A 10,953-nucleotide genomic window follows, 5' to 3' on the forward strand; every position below is an offset into this window, starting at 1 on the left:
GCCTTGTCTACTAGCCAGAAGTTCTTTCTTGTGTCTGCCCTAAGTAACGCAGCACATTTAGCACCTCACATTTGCCCAGAAGCAGTTCGCACATGAAAGCATTCTGGAACCTTGGGGAGAAAGAGAAAATGTTTGTTCCACCTGGCCAATGCCAGGTCCTGTTTTAAAATCTAGGCCTTCCTGTTATTCAGGTACGGTGAGGCCAACAGATCAGGGGACGACTGTTACAGAAAGATGATTGGTTATACTTACAAATCCCAGGAGGAGAGGGCATAGCAGGCCCCAGGGGGCACACGGGGAAGCACTGGGGTGGGCCAGGAGGCAGAGGCAAAGGAGACAGCGTGGGCTAGAGCCTTTATGGTTTCCATGGAAGACTGGGTGAGGCAGGGTAAGCAGGTTTAGGACTGGCTAGTTGGAATAATCTCAGTGGGCTCCGGGGCACAGGGGTGATCAGGGCAGGTGGGTAGTGGCCTGGAGGAGGACAGCCTCATAGAGGTTGCTAGGGGTCGGTGCCCTGGATCGGTTGATTCGCATCTGAAAATGCACTCATGAGTGAACTGTTTGCCATCTCTGGGAATTGGCCAGCCCTGGGAGGCCTGGTCCATCCAGGGTCAGCAAGGCCCCAGATATCCAAGCATCAGAACACAGAAAGTACAAGGCACGGTTAGGACAGGTTCTCTTTTAGCTTTTCACTGTGCTTAATATATATCGCCTGGAATCATGTTCAGCTTATTATTATTAGAAATCCACAGCCTTGGCTGGTTTGGTTCAGTGGTTAGAGCATTGGTCCATGGACCAAGGGGTTGTGTGGGTTTGATTCCGGTCAAGGGCACGTACCTGGGTTGCAGGTTCGATCCCCAGCCCTGTTGGGGTCGTTTGGGAGGCAACCAATTGATGTGCCTCTCTCACATTGATCTCTCTCCCCCCCTCCCACTCCCTCCCTCCCTTCCACTTTATCTAAAAAAATCAATGGAAAAAATATCCTTGGGTGAGGACTAACAAAAAAGAAAGAAAGAAAGAAAGAAAGAAAGAAAGAAAGAAAGAAAGAAAGAAATCCACAGATAACACGTTCCTAGAAGTATCATTAACAGTAATAGAAAGTAGAAACTACCCAAATGTCCATCAGTATAAGAATGGTTAAATAAACAATGGGCTTGTCATACTATGGACCGTACACGGCAAATAAAAAGACATACCTAGGCACGCTTATATCTACTGTTCTTGGGGATGTGCTAAAATTCTTTAAATTGTAGAATGATTTGCATACACAATGCAATTCCATTTGTGTAACAAAAGGAATAATAACCAATTTCTAGGTGATCTATGTACATAAGTGAATAGAAAAAAATGTCTAGAAAAACACATGCCCAAGAGTGAGCGGTTTTTACCTCTGGGGAGAGGGGGTCACAGATTGGGTTCTCCAAGCAACAGGTGCTGAGGTGGAGTCAGGAGTGCCAAGGGTTTATGGGGGGCAGCACCCAGGAAAGAAGGGCGGAAGCAGGACTGGGCCGGCGGCCACGCTGATCTGAAAAGTCCCTGCCCCCCCAACCGGAGCCCCGAGCAGAGGGGGTCCCTTAGAGCGGCCCCACATTGCATGGAAATGACCAGCCCTGAGTGCCAGCACCTCGCTCAGCCACTGGCAGGGGCCACCCTGAGAAGGGCTGGGTGTCCATTGATCAGACTCTGAGCAGCTGGAGGGGGATCAGAGCGTCTCAGCTCCACGTCTGCCACAGAGGACGCGGGGTGTGAGGGGGAGGAGGTGATAGGGACACTTTTACTTTCTTAGCACTTGACTTTCTACTTGGAGACTGTACCGGTATATGTAAGTTACAAACAGAGGGACAGACAAATAGCATTCTACCTGGCTGGTGTCTCTGGCTCCTCCCTCTTCTCATCACAAGTCGTCGGTGCTCGGCAGCTGCAGTGGCTCAGGAATCCACCCAGCTGCAGCATTTACCCAGCTTTTGGCTTTAGCTAAGACCATATGCTCATCTGCGCTTTCTCCTCTTCTGAGGATGCCATCCTAATGTCGTTAACATTCCTTTCTAGGAACGGGTTTGCTGCATTTTACCGACTCAGTGTGTAAGACGTTGATGCTGGGAACAGGAGCAAGAGCTTAGGTCATCACAGGGGAGACAGCGAGGTACATTCGCAGCTTCTCACTTTTCAGGGCGGTGCCTGCCCCTTGCCGGAGCAGAGGTTCAAGTGAGGGGCATTAGCATCCCAGAGGAAGGGGGCGTGTTCTGACCATCCCGAGCATGGTTCCGATCACAGTTCTTACATGGGTGGCATTTGGACTTGGTCTTGAAGGTTGCAGAAGCAAAAAAAAAAGAGCATTCCAGCCAAAGGGAACAGCGTAAATAAAGGCAGGAAGGGGAGACATGCAGTGTATTTATAAGCTCCAACATAATTCAAAGGTCTAGAAGCCAGACTGTCTTCAGACAAGTCTCAGTCTAGTGTCTTGCATAGTATCTCTCAGGATTGGGTTTCTCTTCATCTTGCCATATGGCCTCCCGTGGTGTTGGAATCATCTCCAAATTCCTGCAGCTCCAAACTGCTTATAGAATGGCAGCCACGGCTCCAGACCTCACATCCCTACACCACCCTGGCTAGGGAAAAAGAGAACCCCTCCTTCTGACGCTTACCAGGGAAGACACTGTTAGCATCACTTTCCCGTAAAGGCTCCAGCAAATGTCTCCTGATATTTCACTGGTTCTAGTTGGATTATGTGCCTCTCCCTGGACCAATCACTGAGGCCTGGGTAGATTTCTAGGCCCTGGAGGGACTTACTGGTTGGAGAAACTTTCAGATGAAAGATAACGCCAACTCCCGTGGGGGAAACAAGCTTCAGAACATACCAATCCCTCCTAAACCTAGAACAGGCATTGAGATGCGAACACAGCAAATGCCTTCCAGAGCATCGTTAGAGGAAAAGACAGGACAACGTAGAGATCTATAATTTTTTTTCCCTGCTACACTTTAATTGCCCTTCTCTGGCATGCACTGCATAAATTAAGAGCTAGTTAATGCTGTAATGCGTAAAACAATTTCATGCATCTTAAATATTGCACTTGTACTTTAATTCCACATTAAGTGGTCCCTTGAAATTTTTAAATTTACAAAGTCACTGCTGTGCTACATGAAAAAGGTGCTAATTAAGTGTTAATCAGTAGCCAGATAACCTTCCCTGAACCCTGCCCAAGGTCTCCAAAATGACCCATTGCCAGAGAATGTGATGTGATGGCCACGGAACAGAGAGAGCAGACACAGATGCGAAATGGTTTCTTAGCCACATCCAGCCAATTAAGGAAGATTTGCTTATTATGCAGTTCTAATTAAATGACATTCACTATAGTGGACATGAGGCTAATAATAATAATAGTATTTAATAGTGGCAGAGCTTTCTGTATTCAAAACACTGGGAAACACTGGCTAATTAACAAGTGGGCATCTCCATCCGGGTAAGGAGAGGGCTTCATACTGGTGGTCCAACTAAAAACCGGAATGCAGGCACAAGGTGGGATCCAATGAAAAGAAGTGGTTCCTCCCTTTGAGGGACTCAGCATCCTATAGACCAGCACTGCTCAAAGTGTGGTTCGTGGACCAGTGGTGTCTGCAGTAAGATAAGCACAGAATTCAGAACAACCATTCTGAAACCTTGAAAGCAACTTGACCTTGCTGTAACATCCATGCGGGTGAACTCTCCCTGAATTGGGAAATAGATGAGTTCAGACTTCCATGGTGAGTGGCATGTGGCATGAGCTCAGTAACAGTCAGACACAGTAGGGCCTGGAAGTTACGTGAGCGCGCGCACACACGCACGCGCGTTCTTCACCACGGATAGCCTGAGGCGCACTGTCATAGACTTATCAGTGTAGAATAAGGGGATATGGGTTTAGTTACATCCCCACAAATAAGGAGAAGAGGCTTAGCAGCATGCTACTTCACACCTCTATATTCTTCCTCTGCTTAGAATGTTCTGTGTCCCCAGCTCCCCATGTCCCTCTCGCCCGACCTCCTTCACACACATGAAGTCATCTCAGTTCCTGAAAAGCCCTGCTAAGATACTACTTCCAGTGGGAAGGCTTCCCTACAGCCCCCCAAACCTTCCCACCCCCCAAACCGGCAACAGAGCTGCCCCAGTCCCATGCGCACTGCATTATGGTCCTTTCCACACGGCACCGAGTACATTTTTGTCACTTTGTCTGACTGAACTGATTGATCCTTGAAGACAGAGCTGATGCTTTATGGCTTTGAATTCCCAGTGCAGATCACTTAGTAGATGTTCATTAAATGTTTACCAAAATCCAGTTATTAAAGATCATGTAAAATATACATGACATAAAATGTACCAATTATTACATTCACATGTTGTGCAACCATTACCACCATCCATCTCCAGAGCGCTCTTCATCTTGCAAAACTGAAACCCTGTCCCCATTAAACACTAAGTCCCCACTCCTCCTCCCGACCCAGCCCCTGGCAACCCCCATTCTACTTTCTGTCTCTATGAATTTGATTACTGTAGGGACCTCGTGTAAGTTGAATCATCCAGTATTTGTCCTTTTGTGACCTGCTTAATTCACTTAGTAGAATGTCTTTCAGGGTTCATCATGTTGTAGCAGGTGTCAGAATTTCTTTCCTTTTTAAGTGAATTCAGTTTTAAAATCTTCAAAATCATTATACAGTTTCGCAGTGAGTCAGGAGGGCATCCGCCTACTTCTGCTTGTATCTGAAGCAGAGAAGAGCTGAGAGAGGAAAAGGGTGTTGAGGATCCAGGAGGTGGCAGCAGAAAACAAAGGGGCCCTGTGCTCCGCAAAGTTCCCCAACACCAGTTCCAGCCCCTGTTCGCTCCGGTTCCTGCTCAGCTGTTCAGCTTCTTGAAAGTCAGAGTTCCCAAATCTGGGGTCAGCGAGGAACAGGCCTGAGAGGCCTAACTATGGGCAGCAGAATGCAAATGACAGCAGGAATGGACTCGCAGTCCTACCTACGGTCCTATCAATACCTGCTGGGTGACCTCAGGCAAGTTGCCCAACCTCTCTGAGCCTGGTCTATAAAAGTGGGAAGTGTACCTTACAAGGTTATTGAGGGGCTCTGATGAGATGATGCACATAAACCACTTGGTGAAGTGCTGTGTGTGCCAGTTTTGGTGGCTTTATTACTACTATAGAGGCCGTAACAAAGAGGGAGAAGACAGTACTGCTCATTATTCTCACTTCCTGAGGAGAAAGCGTAGAATAGCTTCAGCATCATTCAGCCTTCGTCTTTGGGGCTTTTCTGATTTCTTTCTTTTTTTCCTTCTTTCTCCCGCCAAACCTTTGCCTCAGGGAGGAGTTCCTGGTGTCATTCAGTGTAAGGCCATTAACCACCACTCCACTGTGAGAAAGAAACAGGCACCACGGAATTCATTCAGGGCATCAGCAAACACCGGTTGGAGCCTTGAGCTGTGCTGGCGACAAAAGGCGAACGAGCCAAATGGCCGGCCCTGGAGGAGCCCGCAGTGTCGAGTGAGAGCCCTGTGTAAGCAGATGTTCCCAGCATCTTCCACTTGCCCTTTCAGGTCCATGCTCCAACCCTGCCCTGTGCCCCAGGAAGCTGACCCATCTGCACCCGCCTCAGGGGACTTCCAGTTGGCCAGCTCCAGCCAATGGGGAAGCCCGGGGGGCGGATGAGGCCAGGAGATATTTACCCTGTGAAATCTACCTGGGCTGACTGACCCTTCCACTGAAGTCCCCGCTCCTTTGAAGGTGGCCTCTCTACTCACCTCTGATCCCTTCTCGGTTTGAGTAACCCCGAACTCACCTCGTCCCCTTGGGTCCCGGGCGGTGACAACTCCACTGGTAATAGCCTCTGCTTCTTGTGCTATCCCCGTGGTTCCCCTACCCTTACGTCTTTGTACATAGATTTTTCTCAAGCTACCATAACTGCTTCCTGTTGAGACCCTGTCTGATGCACGTACCTGTGGTCAGGACCACTCCAAGCAGGGCAAGCCTTGCTCCCCTCTCCTGCAGTCCCCTCCAAACTGCTCATTTCAGGCTGTAATGGAAGGAAACAGATGAGGCAGGCTACATCCAAGAAGATGAGAGATAAGGCTGGAGAAATCTCCTAGATAGCAGGAGAGGCCCTGATGAGCTCTGTGGGTGGTACCCTGGGCTTGGACGCGTGGGGGTTGAGCGGGGAGGAAGCGAGGGAGGCAGCGAGGGAGGCAAGCAGGGAAAGTCTCATTTCCAGGAATGCTGCTTGTCTGTGGATGCGCATATATCACCATGTGTGGCCTCCATGGAGTTGTTTATTGACCATCATTAAAGTGGAGTCTGACTTCATGAGTTTCTTTCTGTTCCAGAAGGATCAGGGGCCTGCAGTTTATCTGCAACATCAGAGTGTGACAGCCACCAGTCTTCTCCTCAAGAACCTGCTTGGGCCCTGGCCGGTTTGGCTCAGCGGTTAGAGCGTCGGCCTGCGGTCCAGAGAGACCCGGGCTCGGTTCCCGCTAAGGGCATGTACCTCGGTTGCAGTTTGGCCCTGGCCCTGGTTGGGTCGTGTGGGAGGCAGCCACTCGATGTGTCCCTTTCACATTGATGTCTCCCTCTCTCTCTCTCTCTCTCTCTCTGTCTCTCTCTCTCCCTCCCTCCCTCCCACTCTATCTGAACAAAAAATGGAAAAATGTCCTTGGGTGAGGATAAAAAAAACAATCAAAGAACCTGCTTGGGCCCTGGCTGGTTTGGCTCAGTCCAGAGAGACCCGGGTTCGCTTCCCGCTAAGGGCACGTACCTCGGTTGCAGTTTGTCCTCGGCCCTGGTTGGGTTTGTGTGGGTGGCAGCCACTGGATGTTTCTCTTTCACGTCTATGTTTCTCTCTCACGTCGATGTTTCTCTCTCTCTTCCTCCCGCTCTATCTGAACAAAAAATGAAAAAATGTCCTCGAGTGAGGATTAAAAAAAGAAAAAAGAACCTGCTTGGGCTCCCTTCCAAAGATGTTGCTCTTTAGCCCCCACTGAGGAAGCAAAGGGGGCAAGACCCTCCCCTTGGCCACAGCTGATTGGATAAGGAATGGGCACCTGACCAATCAGATGCTCTCCCAAGGACTGGGCCTTGAGACACCTTGGAGGTTCTAGGTAGTCTTCCTCTGTTGGCTACTTGAACACTTTGTGCCAGGCCCAGTTGTGGGCCTTGGGGAAGCCCAAGGGGACAGACCAGGGAAGGCCATCCGAGGCAGCTATTTTCCCCCACGTGCACAGAGCAGCAGCAAAAGCCGAGAGAAAGAAAGCAGCAATCTCGGAGGAAAGCTGAGATCAGAGGCCTTGGCGCAGCAGAGACAGAGAAGGAGAGGACAGAGCTGCCAAGGTTCCTGCTGGCGCCCCAGTTGCTGGTTCCCATCCCCGGAGGCCGGCCGCACTTCCTGTCCTTGAATCGCTGAGATGGCCTCATGTTCTTCCCATAAATTCTCCCTTTTTACTTAAGCTTGCGCAAGTGGGCTTCTGTTTTGTGCCACTAGACCGTCCCTGCCTGAGGCATGCCACGTGATACAATTAGCTCACAGTCCCTAAGGGGAAATTTATCCTTTTTGCAGACTCTCTGCCATAAATTTAAAATCTCCACCTGGCTTCCCCTTGCCAATCAGTGAGTGTCCTTCTGGGTTAACTTTTGTTCTCACAGGCCGCCAATGAGCTTGTGTCACCAGATCCAATGGCCTTTCTATGCCCTTTCCCCTCCTGTTCCCTCGCTGCTCCACATGGCTAACCACTCCTTCCTCATCACCCTCCCCCCACGTGGCTCCTCCGACACTCCTCTTTCCTGCATCTCTTCCTCCCTCTCCTCCTGCTCTTCATTTGTTTCCTTGTCGAGCTTTCCTGGTGACTCAAGTGCCCCACTTTGTTAGCTCCGTAAGCCTCTTCTTAGCATTCTCTCTGGCTTTCTCGGCAATCAACACCCCCCCCCCCCCGCCCCGCCCATGCACACCGTGGTTTTCATCATCACCTCTCTCCAGACCCAAGTTTGCACCTCAATTCGGCCCTCCCAGGTTTCCACTCCCATCCAGCCGCTGGAAGCACCTGTGTGGGCACACTGCAGACCCCTCAAACTTTGTGTGCCCCAAAGTGCTCTCAATATTGCCCCTCCGAAGCCTGACCCTCCTTTTGTGTTCCCTAGTTTAGTTAATGAGGTAGAAAGTTTCTGTGTCCTTCATCCGTGACTCTCAGAGCTGGGAAATTTTGGCAGGGAATTTTGGCCAGGCTCCTCATCCCTTTGCCAGGAAATACCCACCTTGGGCCTCACTCAAATTGTGATTCTAATTTCTTTGACTTTCTCCTTGCTGCTTACATTAGAATGAGTCACATGAGCTCTTTAGTGCTAAGATGCTCCCTGTCTCTCACACTGAGCCCCGCTGGTCCGACCCAAGGACTGCGAAGGAAGGAATCCCCACGTGGCCTGTGGATTATCCATGTGGAGGCCAAAGGCCTTCGACTCCTCAGAGAAGTTGTTCTGTAGGCCCTTGCTCCCCTAGATGTGGGCATCAGTTAGAGACCTTCCATTCAGGAGAGCAAGGGGAGGGCGAGTCTCAGGCCATAGCTACAGGAAGGGCAGGCTGTGGGGGGCAGGAAGCCTCACCCAGACTCACTCAGTTTTGAGCCTAGTTCAGGCGCTGAGCATACTGCCTTCACCTTGCGGTCTGAAATATCAGGTCACGACTGACGAGCCCTCATCCTCCTCACTGCACTGCCCAGAGTAATCCCAGTCCCTACCATCCTTAGCATAAGGACCCGTTCAGGGAGAAGTGTATTCCCTAGAGGTGCAATGGTCAGCAAAATGCCCGAAGGGGTTGGACTTGCCAGAGTTGAAGATTATTTATCACTTAATAAAGTCCAAAACAATGGGTGCTTCCAAGGGATGGGAGGGTCTCCTCTTCAGGGGTGATTTGGAGGCCCAGGTTCCTTCCCTCTTATTGCTCTGCTGGACTCATCTCTACCAAGGTGTGGCAGGGGAAAAAGTGCGTGGAACGTTTCTATTGGCCAGATGTGACGTCCATCTTTTCTGCTCATGCCATTGGCTGGAACAAAGTCACATGACCACACCTGCGGTATAAAGTCCATAAAACCAGTTTGGCAAGCAGCTAACTCACCTCTGTCCCTGGGGCCAACACATTGACCACAGTAAACCACTGGTCTCAGGACTTACAGAGAAAGGTTCTGAGGGATTGAGGCACAGCAGGGGGCCCTCTGGGGGAAGAGGGTGGAAAGTGGGAGATGAGAGGTCCGAGCTGCCAGGAAGCAGCATGAGTGGACGTCTGAGGAGGTCCCTAAAATCAGAGAGGTAGCCCTGAATTTGAGGTTACGACATTCTCCGGCTTCAGCCTGATTATCAGCTTGTTCCTCAGCTCCTGCTGCACACAGACCCTTGTCTGGAGAACCTCTGGGGGTCTTCCTGGGCTTGCTGTTGTGAAACAGCAACTATGTACTTGACTTTCAGCAGGGGCCGGTCACCTCAATCCCTGTGCTGGGCAGTGACTTGAGGGAGCAGCCACTGGGATAAGAAAAAGATGACCCAAGGTTCTCACCCTCACAACAAAAGACTCATCTGTGAAAAGAGGTAAAGGATCAGGGTTTCGAATGACTGCGCTACCCAACCCAGTAGCTATTAGTCACGTGTGGCTACTTAAATTTAAATCGATTAAAATGAGCTAAAATAAAAAAAAATTAGTCCCTCGTTTGCACCAGCCACATTTCAAGTCTTAATAGCAACCTGTGTCTGGTGGCCACAGTATTGGAATACTTCCATCATTACAGAAAGTTCTACTGGACAGCACTAATCTAAAAGGTGCCTCACAAGGCTCACGGTACATGACTTTATCAAAAACAATGCACGCTAAAAATGTAATGTCTGGCCCTGGCCGGTTTGGCTCAGCGGTTACAGCGTCGGCCTGCGGTCCTGAGAGACCCGGGTTCGGTTCCCGCTAAGGGCATGTACCTCGGTTGCAGTTTGTCCCCGGCCCTGGTCGGTTGTGCGGGTGGCAGCCACTCGATGTGTTCCTTTCACATTGATGTTTCTCTCTCTCTGTTCCTCTCTCTCCCTCCCACTCTACCTGAAAAAAAAAGGAAAAATGTCCTCGGGTGAGGATAAAAAAAAAAAAAAATGTAATGTCTGGTTAGCTTGAGTACTAGAGAGGGAAAGAGGGAAATAAAAAGGTAAGAAGAGACTGCTCGCTTCGGCAGCACATACACTAAAATTGGAACAATACAGAGAAGATTAGCACGGCCCCTGCACAAGGATGACACGCAAATTCGTGACACGTTCCATATTTTTTCCTGATTCCATCAAAGAAAAATGGCCTTTGTGTTATGCACAAAAAAAAAGGTAAGAAGAGAGAAACAGGAAGACGCACAGAGGAAAACATCTAGAGAGGAGAAGTGCTCAGATGTAACACGCAGGCCATCATAGACATTGGGAGTTGTCTACAAGACTGGAGGAGACTCAGGTGTCTCAGGAAGGGGGTTTTGGTTGTGAGGCGGCAGGAGGTCTGGAATTGGACAGATGGTGGACGCTGAGGGAGTCCTAGGAATCTCTCTCTCTCTCTCTCTCTCTCTCTCTCTCTCTCTTGCCTGTGAGGTGGTTCTGCTTCTCTCCATTCTCCCTCCACCCACCAGCCATTCTTTGCTCCTCACAAATTAACCAGCCGTGGACAGACTGTCGCTGCCTTCTGTCCACGGCTGAGTGGCTCGGAGTCTCTGTGCAGCTAAGTGAAACATTGCCCTGGTAGGGAGAAACGGACTAGCCCACTTGTGTTCCCTTCCCAGACCACGGCCATGCGGTGGCTCCCAGATCATCCTCTGATTGGCTGGTCCTGAGTCAGGGGCTCTTTTTAGCCCAGTCAGCTGTAGTCACTGGGGTGGGATGGACTACATGGACAAAAATATGGCTACCCAGATGGCAGGGCTTGAAGGGCAGACAGGTTCCCCAA

General features: G+C 50.1%; 1 non-coding gene across 1 annotated transcript; it reads left to right on the forward strand.

Moving 5' to 3' along the window:
• Window positions 1–10,191: 10,191 nt before the first annotated feature.
• On the forward strand, window positions 10,192–10,298 carry LOC118636718. The gene has a single exon (XR_004960705.1). It is a non-coding gene; the product is annotated as a U6 spliceosomal RNA (small nuclear RNA).
• Window positions 10,299–10,953: the final 655 nt, after the last annotated feature.

This window comes from Molossus molossus, unplaced genomic scaffold (assembly GCF_014108415.1).
Source record: "Molossus molossus isolate mMolMol1 unplaced genomic scaffold, mMolMol1.p scaffold_m16_p_2, whole genome shotgun sequence".
Taxonomy (NCBI): domain Eukaryota; kingdom Metazoa; phylum Chordata; class Mammalia; order Chiroptera; family Molossidae; genus Molossus; species Molossus molossus.